A 13,784-nucleotide genomic window follows, 5' to 3' on the forward strand; every position below is an offset into this window, starting at 1 on the left:
AGAAGCGAATCCAACTGATCGAATATTATATCGACAAAAGCACATACGACCTATTCAAATCGAGTTCCAGATTTCATCTCGAATTCCGAATCCATCATTAGTCGACTTTCCGTGTCACTGAAGTGTTCAGAATGTAACAGGTGCTCGAATCACGGCCAGATCAACGTCTGTGCCCTTTCCAGACTCACTCTGATATCCACCGGTACTCACCCTTCTCAGTCTCGATTTCGATCAACCGGACTCCAGGACGGTTTTAAAAACGGCCTTTGCGACTCTGGGGCTCACCTGTTACCACCTGAACACCTTCACCATCCACGGAAAATCTTCTAAATTACCTAAAAACATTGATAAATTGATTACACTATGCTAACTATCTGAATGTAAACAAAACCAGCTGAAAAGCTCGCACCGGGGTCTCCCAATGGAATCTCTACCAAAATAGCTAATGCAAATTGAAAAATAAACCTAATTGATTGCCGTTCTGAGAACGCAACGTACTCAAAACAGATACAACTGTTTTCCTCCTCCCTCTCACGGGTACGAAAAAATGTTGAAACCGATGTGATGAAATTTGTTATTCTAATATTTTTATGTTGGGCGCCAATTTATAACCCGTTGAACTATGCTCAGTGGATTGGGTTGATCCCAGGGTCGAAATAAGGAAAACGTTACCACTCGATTTCTGTCATGCACTCATTTCCAGCGGGAGCTCAATTCATAAGAGCATATCCATAATCGATGCATAGATGAATGAAACTCCCTATTGAGATCTTATGGATGCTAATGCTCAAAGGCCACATCACAAATTCACTTCCGAATTAACCACACAGTGAGGAAGGCATGGAAGACTCCCTTATGAGCCCGGATTCATCGTAATAAACTCAATGGACCAGTAGTGAAATCCTTTATGCTTCGAAATGAAATCCACAACTTTACATGCACAATATTATATTCAAACTATTTACATCCTTAAAACTAAGCTACGCAAAGTTTTTGTTGTTTTGGCCATTCACAACACTAAAATGTGACGTCACAAATACAATTATTCTACTTGCGGTTTTTCTAGGCATGCGGTGATGGGTGCAATCAACGGGGGGGATTGCGGCAATTGGCAAGAACGGAAGAGCCGGCGAAGCCGTGACGATTCTCGCTCCGTTACGGCCTGCGGAGAACGGTTGGAGGTTCCGTGAGCTTCGAGGTTACGAATCGTCTTGGGGCGAACTCTGTTGGTCCTAGTTCTAGCCCCTACAGGTGCATATATGTCGGTCTAGGCACTTTGTTCCTTGGCGATATGGCGGGTACACGTGGCTACCGTTGGTCCTCGGCAATATGGCGGCCAAACTTCCTCAACGACCTAGCCCAATTGTTTGGTTCTGGGCCATCTTTTTCCGTCCCGAGCCTTTGTCTGGGAAATCGTAATGGCGTTGTCGACCAGACAAAATCTGATAAAGAAAAAGGCCCTGTGGTGGACCTATTCCACATCATTAGAACAAATGTTACATAGCACAAACTTTCTCGGAATTATGCACCCGCTGGTTTAACCACAAATATTCATTGAGTACTGTACAATGTTTCGGAAAATGCTTAGTAAATTACCTTTTTCTTACAAATTTTTGTTCTCCGTAGTAGTGTAGACAGGTGGAAGTTGATAGCTGGTCACCTCACCCTAGTTTCAATACAATAGATTTTAGGTTCTTTTGTTATAACTTTTCTGGTTTCCGAAAATACTAACCACTATTTTGGGATATTTTTGCGACCCAATAACACTACTTTTGAAAGTTTATCTCTATTCGGACCTATATTTGTGGAAACAAATCAAAACGTTAAGGAGAATCACTACTTGATCATATCGCACACACTTTGTTCGATTTATACTTTTAAGCACACGGCGCGCACTGTCTGCTCGCTGCGGTGGTCGGGACGGAACTGAACTGGCGATGCTAGCAAGCCAAGCTCGTATTACCTAATTCCATAAGAAATACGATCATTTCCGAATTTGTCGTATTTGTATATTTATTCTCTTCGGGAGTGTCGCTCCCCTTGCCCTGCCTAGGACTGCCTTCGGCTGAGTGCACTCTACTATCGCTCAAAACCGCTGACAACGAATGCGTGCAGGGAGAGCGGTACCGTGGATGTTGGGTTGTGTTTGGGAGAATGAGCGACCATTTAATCTCTCTCGCATTGTTCAGGGTTGTACCCAATGGGTGGTTATTATTGTGATGGAGTCACAATCGCAAACATGGAACCATCGGTTACAGGTAGTACCTACACAGATTCGGACAGATTCCCCCACATGTCCGGAATGCGCAGACCGCGGGGCATGTGCTCTTAGAATGCTAACGTTTCGTGAAGCAAAGGTCGAGTATGCAGGAGATATGCGGTAGAGATATCACTGCGGACAACATTATTGTCCGGCCCCGACAAGAGAAATTCCGTTATTTCCACGGTCTCCCGAATCGTACTAGAAATACAGAGAAAATGGCGGGCGGGCCGACCAACAGCAAGTTGAGTTGAATGAACATTTTGCACTGATTTTTCATTAGGGCGTACCGGAAATTATCGATTTCGCACCTGTATATCGTGTGACAGGCATGAAAATACTCTATGTCATGTCCAAGGAAATCAAGGCTATTTCCTTCACGAAAAGTTCCTGGAAGTTTCTTGGGAATCGAACCCGTCTCTCTCAGCACGGTCATGCTGAATATCCACGCCTATACAACTTTGGCTATATGGGCCCCTATTTCAGTTCATGGCAGGTTGATATCACTTTGATGACCACTGGTGTTGATATTTCGAAGCTCATTCGCAGCATTTCTGATGTTTACTTGCTAGTGGACCACACCCCCTCTAGCCCATCGTCGTCATCGTCATCCACGCCGCCAAGTGCTCGGGCAGGCATGCAACGTGGTGGTACCATGTTTGTAGAAGCAAGCAGCTGATCGCCGTAGTAAGTGCCTTCTGGCTCTGGCTTAATGCTTTTCGTTCCGCATTAGTAAAACTGTTGTTGTTGTTGCTGTTGCTGCTAGATATCGGTCTACCTTCCTTCCGAGCACTCCACCTTCCTCAAGTGATGGGGAGGACTCTCTTGTTGTTACTATAATACCTAGCTGATATTGACTCGCGAGCTCTCGGTCATTTTACTAATCGATCATTTCACACGGCTTTCCGTTCGATGGCGAAGTGTTAGTACTGGTGGTTAGCCAGCCAGAGTTGTAAATCTCCCTAAACAGCATCTCGCCAATAATCATCTCGAGACGTAAAGGCCTCTGCTGCTGCTGCTGGAACTTGAGCTAAGAGCAGTATTGCGCACGCGGTTGTTTGCCAAGTGATGAGTGATTATCGTAATTTATTTACAGAAGAAGATCTCCGACGGAGAGCTTCTCCTCACCGCCGCTTGCGCCTCCAATTGGTGGTTGTTGAGTAGTGAACGGAATGCTGCGCTGCGCTAACTGACTGTTGGCCGTTTACGATTGATTGCTCGTCACCGTTAATGCTAATGGATATTTTCCCTTTCTCTGTTTTCTTTTTTTAGTGTGTCAGTGCGGGCACAACAATAATGATGGACGTCCTTGGCAGCTAATGAGGTAAGTAAGAGGGTTTTAGGGATACATGATAATGACATACAAAAAGATGTACTTAATGCTACTCAACTCATGCTTTCATAAAGATTCAACAAATATGTGCTCGAAGGTTGGATCAGCTTCCTTAATGTGTAAGCAAGTGCTGATTATCTGGTATTCTAGGTCATACACAAAGTAACTGTCTCGACCTCCAGAATATCTAAGGTACACCGGGGCAAGTTGAAACGGGTGGGGCAAGAGAAGGAGGAGTTTCCGAAAAGAAAACTATGATAGATTTGAAGACCATAAGTAATCCATAGAAGATTTCTTGAAGGAATCCTTGATCAAATTTGTTAAGAAATTTCCAGGGAAACTTCTAAAGCAATCTCTGGAAGAATTTCTGAAGGAAACTTTGGAAGAATTTCTAATGGAGTCTGTCAAAGATTTTCTAAATAAATCTTTAGAGAAATTCCTTGGAGAATTTCAAATTTTAGATTTTCTGAATGAATTGCTGAAAGCTAGGGGCAAAACAGATAGGGTATTGGTTCCCTTATTAAGCATGTGGCTCCCATTTTCATCCTACGAAAAACAAAGGATTGAAGCACTGTTTGTTTTGTTTCTTATTTTTGTATTTTTTGTTAGAAGTGAGCACGCATGAAAACAAAAAGAACGGAATCAATCGGTGCCGTAATCGCTTGTTTTCGAATAGGATGAAATTGGGAGCATGAGATTACTGATGGCACACAAACCCTATGACTAGCGTAAATCTTTCAACATTCCTCTGGATTAGAGATGGGTAACTCACTCGCGAATCGACTCAAAGAATCGATTCGCGAAACCGAGTGAGTGAGCCATGGCTCTTTTCAAAAGAGTTACGATTCGCTGATGTTCATTACAATTGCGAAAAAAGTTAGTATGACTGCGCATCTAATAATGATTCGACGCAGAACATTACAATCTTTGACAATTAATTTTGTTTTCATACTTATATTATGTTGCCGGCTCGCACCAGCGATTCGATTCTTGGGTGAAATTAACGAAAACCTGCGAATCCTGTATTGCACTACGTTATACTCAGACGTTTGTGTAGATCGTTGATATTTATACCATGCAAGTGAATTTTCTCGAAAACTGGATAGATTTGTACGAAAAAGAGTTGGCTCACATTGAAAATCGACATTTTCTTCAAATCCCGGAAATGAGTTACTGAATCGATCAAAAGAGTCGACTCTTTTTTGAGAGTGAATCGAGAGCGATTCACTCTCACAATTGAATCAGTTTTCCCATCTCTACTCTGGATAGCTCTGGATCACTTCGGTTTTTCTGAAGTATTATCTGAAACTTGGGAAAATTGATCATCATTTCTAGTACCTGGAAAAATCATCAAAAGTGTTGCTGCAGATTGTACAGTATCTTGCCCCATAGGCTGAAGGCATTTCTTAAGGAATCCTTGCATGATTTTCTGAAACAGTTCTTATACGCATTTCTGGAACAATTATGGAGACATTTCTGAAGAAACCCGTGGAAGCTTTTCTAGAGGATTTATTTTGAAAAGATGAGCTGGTTTGTGCTTCTTTAAAAATGACTTCAAAAGGTAGTCAAAAAGTTAAAAATAAATAAAAATAGGGTTTTTTGATAAATTTAAGGAAGATCCTCCAAAGGAAAAACTGAAGGAAATTCTAGAGGAATTTCTGAAGCAATGCATAGGAGATGTTTTGAAAGAATTTCCAAAAGGAGTCCGTGGAAGATCTTCTGAACTGAATTCCTGACGATTATCTAATAGAATCCATGGTACAATTTTAGAAGGAATCCAGGGACGGATTTATTAAAGAGTTCTTAAATTAATTTCTGGGATTATCTGTAGAAAATTTTAGAGGCAATTTTAAAGTAAACTATAATTTCTCTAAAGCAGTTCCTGGAAGAATTTCTGAAGGAATTCTTAAAGAGATCTTCGTTGAGTTTCTTGAAGAAATCCACGGAAGACTTTCTGAATGAATCGCAAGAGGGATTTTTGAAAATATCCATGGATGGTGTTCTGAGAAGTCTATAAATTACTTTCAAAAAACCATGAATTACCAACTTCAAAAAAAAATTCCAGATTTTTTTTTAAATCCTCAAGACAAGCTTTCATAGGTTTCCTTAAAAAAGCCCACATGGTTTTTTTGGCAGGAATCCGTACGAAAATTCTTTCAGGAAATCATCCATGGAATCTTTCAAAAAAGAAGCTGCTCCATAGCCACTATAAGAATTTCTTCCAAGAGATTCCTTTCGAAGTTTCCCTGGAAAATCCTATTTAGATACGTCCATAAATTTGTCCTAGGATTCCAAGTCCGTGCAAATTTTTTATGGCTTTCTTCCAAAATTAATCCATGGATTCCTTCAGAAATTACCCCAGGAATTCGGTCTGAAAATCTACCAAGGCTTCTTTCTTAAGTTCCTTCGCCGTTTTTTTAGAAATTCTTCCAGGGATTCTTTCAGAAATTTCTCCAAGGAAGCCGTGCCGTATTTCCTCAGAAATTTCTCTAAGAATCCTCTTAGGGAGCGTCCATAAATGACGTCGTATTTTAGAGGGAGGAGGGGTCTGGGATTGTGTGACGAGCCATGTATGGGAAAATATGCTACGAGGGGAGAGGGGAAGTTTAAAACCGGCCAATTTAAGCTACGTCAATTATGGACGCTCCCTTAGGCAGATTTTTATGGGCTCCTTTTGAAACTTCACCAGAGATTACTATAGAAATTTTCAAGGGATTCGTTAAAAAATTCGTCAAAATTTTCGGAAATTCTTTTTTTAATTACTGAAGAGTTTCTACGGAAACAATTTTAGAAATATCTCAGAAGTTTTTACTAGGAATCTTTACAGACACCTATCTACTTATGTGCATCTCCAGGTATTCCCACAGGTTTTTTTTTTTTCAGAAACACGACCACAGATTTCCCTAGGAGAACATTCGGAAAAACTTCCAAGTTTTTAAAAATGGTTTTTTTTTTCTGGAATTATCTTATATATTTTCTATTGTTTTTAGAATTCCACCAAGTGTTCCAGAAAAGGTTCTCCAAATATTTCTTCTAAAAATTCTTTGAAAACATCCTGGGATTACTTCAGATATTCCTCCAGAGATTTATTCAACAGTACTTGCTAAGACTACAGAGAATCTATTGAAGATCTCTTCAAGTTTTTCAGGAGTTCTTACAAAAATTCCTGCTGGGATCTCTTCTGAAGTTCTTTTGAGGAGATATTCTTAAATGCAGAAATTCTTAAAATTTGTAGGGATTTATTTAAAAACTTCGGCAAAGGATTTTATCAAAAGTTCCTTAATAAAGTTTTTTCAGAAATTATTCTAAAACCTTCAGAAATTGCTTCGGAAATTCTTCTCAGAGATTTTCCAAGAATTCTTTGAGAGATTCCTGCAGAAAGGATTACATACAAAGATTACAAGGATTTTTACTATTAGAATTTGCTCCTACGGTTTCATCAGAAATATCTCCTGGAGTGTTTTCAGAGATCCCTGCAGAATTTGTTCAGATATTTCATCAGGAATTTTGCAGAAGTTCTTCCAAAAATTGTACAAAATCTACAGAAGAATTCTCCAGGGAGTTCCTGAAGGAACTTCTAAGAAAATGGGATTGTCTTAAGAAAACCAGTAAAAAAAAACTCCCAGCAGGGATACCTTTGGAAACTCCTAGAAGAAATTCATGATTTTTTTCCTGAACAAGATTTCCTGAAGCAATTTCTGAAATTATGTCTCGAGCGATTACAGGTGGGAGATTACCTTAAGAAACACCTTAAGATACCTGCAAGTAATTCCAAGGAAAAACGCTTGAGAAATTTTTGGAGGAATTCCTGAAAATAAAAACCGTAGAGGGATTTATGAAGCAAAGGTACTGTTGAATATCTTGAAGAAATCCCTCAAAAAGTTTCATGAGGGATCCCTGGAGGGTTTTTCTGAACGGAAGAACTCCTGAAGGAATTCTCAGGAAAAATTCTAATGCAATTTCTATGGGATTTGAAAACGAAATCCATGAACTACGATCTGGAGAAACAAATAGTATTAATTTTAAAAAATGAATTAATGATTGAGTCTTCAAAATAATACCTTGGAAAACTAGAGACCCCTCTGTAGTTATTCATAGATTTTTTTTTTTTGAAAAATTCCTTGAAAAATACTAGGGAATATATGCTGGAGTATTTCTTACAGGATTTGTTGAGAGAATCTTCAGAAAAAATCTGAAATAATTGCTGAAGGAAGTTCTGAATAAATATAAAGCAATGCCTGGTGAAATACCTGGAGGAACTATTGGAGATTGGAGGAGAACCTGTCAGAAGAATCTTTTGACAATGCTCCAGATGAACTTCCAAATGAAGGCCCGAGAAAAAACCCTGAATGAATGGAGCGAAGTTCTGGAGAATTTCAAGCAATAATTTTTGAAAAAGTTTCAGGATAATTTTCTGAATTTTTAAACTAAAACCTCAGGTATTTCCAAAAAAATCTCCAATTCATTGTGAAAAATATTCTCTCGGAATTGCATCTTTTGAAGAAACGTTTGGAAAAATTCATGGAGAAATTCCTAGAAGTTTTTTTTTTTTTGGAAAACTTCTAGTAGGTTTTTCAAAAAATATTCCGAAGGAAAAATCTTGAACAAAAACTATCAATTTCTCTTTAGACAGCAATTCCTTAAGGGAAATTGTTAGATTTTTCCAGGAGTTTTTTTTTGAAAAAATGTTTGAAATGTTTGAAGAAATACATGAAGGAAAACAAGCATGAACTTATGTAGCAATCCTTGAAAGAAATTCATATGGAATCCTTTCAAGAATCTCAGGATCTTGAAACTGGTCAATCTGTTAAGAAATTTTTTGAGGAACTCCTAAAAAAGTCCCAGGGAAAATTCCCGGGGATACAGGTCCTCAGCAACCACAAGTTAGGGCGGGGCAAGGGTAGGACGCTCCCTGGACCCTAGTGGACAGGCAAAATCCTTCTCTTTTTCCTAGAATAAGTCTGAGGAACAGGAGCGCAGGAACACCAAGAAATGGTAAAAGGGCAGGTGCCAAGCGTGAGAAAGGTAACGTGCTCGTCATCAAGACGGAAGAGTCTTGAAGGCGATGAGGAGCGAAGCCAAGCTCATGGATCTTGGAGCCGGCGTATACACAGTATTAGACGTACTCGTACAACAAAATGATCCACGATCTCGAACGCGGCAAAGAATGCGAAGGGGCACAGCCTACAAGTGTCTGGAAGAAGAGGTCCTTGACGAGGGTGTCAAGGTGAGGGCTCTTACAGTAGAAGCAATTCTGAAACCTATACCGTCTGCCCCCGTTGGTTTGACCTCTGAACACTTTTTAATGTTGCCCCCTCTAATCTGCACATCGTTCAAACTAAAAATGATTCAAACGTCATTCTGCTCATGGAACGGGGTGAAATGGAACGCAGAATCAAAACAAAACAGCAAACAGGGTTACCATCAGTGTGTTTTTCGATGCCTACAGGGTTACTAGAAGTTCCAATTAAAAACCCGAATTAATCCACCTAGCGGTGATGGTGCCTTTCTCGTGCTTTAAAATATCCTTTCGACAAAACTTAAGCGACATGTAGATGACATTGACATAAATACAAAATGAAAACTTCTTAATCTACTCAATATGGATACATTTTATAAAATGCTATAGCATGACATCCGATATTCAGACAATATAAGACAGTGGTTCCCAACCTTTTTGAGGTGGCGGCCCCCACCAAAACATCTGTGGCCCAATGAAATGTTTTAGGAAAAAAAAATATGAATTAAATGAACGAAACTGACTTTTTTTTGGATACTGTGACGTAGACAGAAATTTACTGTGAGGGATTTTCGATGTTCAATATCTAATACGTTTTTTTATTCGACAATCATATTTCGTAAACAATAATGTCATGTACACTGTGGTGCATAATTGATCGGACAAACGCCGATTTTCATACAAAATGGCCAAGTTTGAGATGCTGTAACTATGGTTTGCTTTGATGGATTGAGCTCAATTTTTGACACGGAACTACAAATATGCTGAATTTTGTGTATACAAAGTATAAAATGTTTTCGTTCACAGGTCTGGGCGTGGCAAGGCGTTGAAAAAATTGCAAAAGTGATCGGACAGCGGTACCCCTTTGATTTACACGCGTGCCGCTGTCCGATCACTTTTGCAATTTTTTCAACGCCTTGCCACGCCCAGACCTGTGAACGAAAACATTTTATACTTTGTATACACAAAATTCAGCATATTTGTAGTTCCGTGTCAAAAATTGAGCTCAATCCATCAAAGCAAACCATAGTTACAGCATCTCAAACTTGGCCATTTTGTATGAAAATCGGCGTTTGTCCGATCAATTATGCACCACAGTGTACGTTCAATTTGAGTCATAGCTGAAAAATAGCGGCGCAGCATCGTTGATGGATGACAATCAATGTTGTTCAATTTTTACGTTTATTTGTCTGTGAAGCTATTTTAAACGGATTTAACACTAATCAGTTGTGCGTAAGTATCAATATATTCAATGTTTTTGATTAGCCATCAATATTTTGTGAAATTGAACAATTTTGTTTGATTTTTAATGTTTATTAGATCAATGTCACCCCCTAGAAGGGGTTAAATTGGGCCAATTTTAATTAGACTACAACATCGTCAAAATACATTTTAGAGCATTTATATCTACACTAGTTCTGAGTTATACCTAAATGAACGAGTATACGAAATTTAATGTTAATTTAGAGCTAAAATATTGTTGTAACGACTTATAAAAGGAAGGACTATGCAATTTAGGGCCAATGACACCCCCACTGACGGTACCACATCCATGAGTTAGGTTAAAATTTACATTTTACTACCCGGATCCGGTTCCGGGTAACTACCGGTTGTACCAAATATGGTCTGACACTATTTTCTTGTTAACTGTTCATCGGGTTACCAAAAACGCTGCAAAATGATGTGTCGCATGCATGGTATGACAATTCCGGCGGGACACTCGGAACCGGTTTTGGAACACTACCAGTTGTTTCTAATGTGATCTAAGGCTACTTTCTTGCTAACCGTTCATCAGGTTGTCGCAAAAGCTACGATTTGATGTGTCACATGCCTCTATTTGGATCACTTTTACATATGGCCACTTCCGGCCACTCAAAACCGATTCCGAAATATTTGCTGGCCGTTCATTAGGTAATCGAAAAAGCCGCTCTTTGATGTGACCCATGTATGGGTTTGGTTCACTTTAAGATTTGACCATTTCGGCAGGATACTTGGATCCGGTTCCGGAACATTACCGGTTCAGATATGGTCTGAGACTATTTTCCTGCTAATTGTTCATCAGGTTATCGAAAATGTCGTGGTTTGATGTGTCGCATGCATGAGTTTGAATCACTTTTATATTTGGCCTCTTCCGGCGGGATACCCAGAACCGGTTCTGGAACCCTACCGGTTCAGATATGGTCTGAAATTATTTTCCTGCTTACCGCTCATCAGATTTTCTAAAATTCCGTGGTTCGATGTGTCGTATGCACGGTTCTCTTTTATATTTGGCCTCTTCCGGCGGGACACCCAGAACCAGTTCCGGAACACTATCGGTTCAGATATGGTCTGAGATTATTTTCCTGCTTACCGCTCATCAGATTATTGAAAATGCCGTGGTTTGATGTGTCGCATGCATGGGTTTGATTCGCTTGTATATTTGGCCACTTCCGGCGGGACTCTAGCGGTTCAGATATGGTCTGAGACTATTAACCTACTAAACGTTCATCAGGTTATCGAAAATGTCGTGGTTTGATGTGTCGCATGCATGAGTTTGGTTCATTTTTATATTTGGCTACTTCCGACGGGACACCCAGAACCGGTTCCGGAACACTACCGGTTCAGATATGGTCTGAAACTGGTTTGCTGCTTACCGCTCATCAGATTATCGAGAATGCTGTGGTTTGATGTGTCGCATGCATGGGTTTGTTTCACTTTTACATTTGGCCACTTCCGGCGTGATGTCCGGAACCGGTTCCGGAACATACAAGGTGAGGTATGGTCTGCGACAATTTTCCTGCTTACCGGTCATCAGATTACCGAAAATTCCGTGTTTTGATGTGTCGCATGCATGGGTTTGTTCCACTTTTATATTTGGCCACTTTCGGCGGGACACCCAGAACCGGTTCCGGAACATTACCGGTTCAGATATGGTCTGAGACTATTTTCCTGCTTACCGCTCATCAGATTATTGAAAATTCCGTGTCGCATGCATGGGTTTGTTTCACTTTTTTATCTGGCAACTTCCGGCGGAATGTCCGGAACCGGTTCCGGAACATTACCGGTTCAGATACGATCAGAGCCAATTTTCCTGCTTACCGCTCATCAGGTTATCGAAAATGCCGCGGTTTGATGTGTCGCATGCATGTGTTTTTTTCACTTTTATATTTGGCCACTTCCGGCGGGATGTCCGGAACCGGTTCCGGAACATTACCGGTTCAGAAATGGTCAGAGACAATTTTCCTGCTTACCGCTCATCAGGATATCGAAAATGCCGTGGTTTGATGTGTCGCATGCATGGGTTTGTTGCATTTTCATATCTGGCCGCTTACTGGGGTACCGTTCCGGAACACCTAAATGGCCATATCTCCGGAACGGCTAGACCGATCCGAACCATTTTCAATAGGAAACAATGGGACCAGATTCCCCGTCGAATGAACCGTCGGTCATTAAAATCGGTTGAGGTTCACTGCCAAAAAGTGATGTGAGTTTTTTTGTCCACACACACACACACACACACACACACATACACACACACACACACACACACATACACACACACAGACATCACCTCAATTCGTCGAGCTGAGTTGATTGGTATATGTGACTTGACCCTCCGGGCCTTCTATCAAAAAGTCATTTTTGGAGTGAACATATAGCCTTTCCGGTACACTTAGTGTACGAGAAAGGCAAAAATGAACCCCGTTGGTTTGCATGAGGTGTCGTTCAAACCAACGGGGGTAGACGGTACGAGATGCAAGGAGCAGATTGCCACCGTAACCGACACAGGTGGCCTTAGTACAGCTACCGGGCGCTACCCAGCTAACACACTATCGCATATGCTGTTGAATAGGATCGAAGACCACTTTATCAAGAAGACATCTGGAACTCTGCTATTTTCCCATACAAACGGCAAGCGTCACCGACGGCACCGCCACCTGTTGAGGTAAGGTGATACTTTTGTATAAAAGTTTAGCAGTGTGTTGGTGCTAGTATGAAAATTTACTCACACCATCATGAATAGTTCCACCTTGATCCGTGAGCAGCGCTGCTAACAATGACTCCCGATTTCCAGCAGTGCTGTCAGTCTTCTTGATAAAGTGGCCTTCGATAGGATGCTAAAGCTAAGTTTCCTGTTCCCACGTAGAGCGCTCAAGTAAAATTCCTCCTTTTCCGCAAGTAATTTTGACAACTGATGTCACTTTTCCTTACGGAATAATAACACGAACTATTTTTCCGCGCGGAAAAAGGCGCTTGACAGCTTCATTTGATTTGCACGGGAAGCGTTACTGGCGTTACATTTTTTTCCTTACTTGCCAACTGCGAACTGCTCAAGTAATTTTGAAGCGGAATCATTACTTGATCATTACTTGTCCTATCTTTTTGCACAGTACGTACGAAGTGGAAACTAGCCATCAAGGATGGGAAAAATCATTCATTTATTGCGTATGCCTCACTAACATCCACGCACAATCTGATGCGAGTGTGCTTCTCTCCCAGCCAAGCAAAATATTTCCACTTTCATTGTCCAATCTTTCTAATCGCCGAGCACCGGGCGAAGCAAGCAACGACGGCCGAATGAATCGCTACCGAATCTGAGTGCCGAAGGCGAACGAACCAAGATTGAACGAGTGTTTGCGTACTGAGTCGGGTGCGAGAGCATTTATATTGGAACGTTCACTTACCCGACGTCTCCGCTAGACAGAAATGTCTTGCCATTTTGCTGCCAGAAAGAGAAAACGTAACAGAAATGATCAACACCGCTGCTTTCCATGCAAACAGCGAGAGAACATTTCTGTCATGACACATCTGTCCAGTAAAATGGCAAGACATTTCTGTCTAGTGGAGACGTCGGGTTAGCGTTCAGTGGAAGCATTCAGTACTGGGAATTGAATCAGTGAGTGCGTTTTGATTCAATCAGCTGAATGCCACTCGGTAGTTGAGAGAGCGAACGTTCTTTTCGTATACACCGA

At 40.8% G+C, this 13,784-nt stretch overlaps 1 long non-coding RNA gene across 1 annotated transcript; it reads right to left on the reverse strand.

The window, feature by feature from the left end:
* Positions 1-286: 286 nt before the first annotated feature.
* LOC134291748 (uncharacterized) lies at positions 287-2,564 on the reverse strand. The gene is made up of 2 exons (XR_009999267.1): positions 1,597-2,564; positions 287-1,471 (listed from the first exon to the last, which is right to left on the reverse strand). It is a non-coding gene; the product is annotated as an uncharacterized LOC134291748 (long non-coding RNA).
* Positions 2,565-13,784: the final 11,220 nt, after the last annotated feature.

Source organism: Aedes albopictus, chromosome 3 (assembly GCF_035046485.1).
Source record: "Aedes albopictus strain Foshan chromosome 3, AalbF5, whole genome shotgun sequence".
Classification (NCBI taxonomy): Eukaryota; Metazoa; Arthropoda; class Insecta; order Diptera; family Culicidae; genus Aedes; species Aedes albopictus.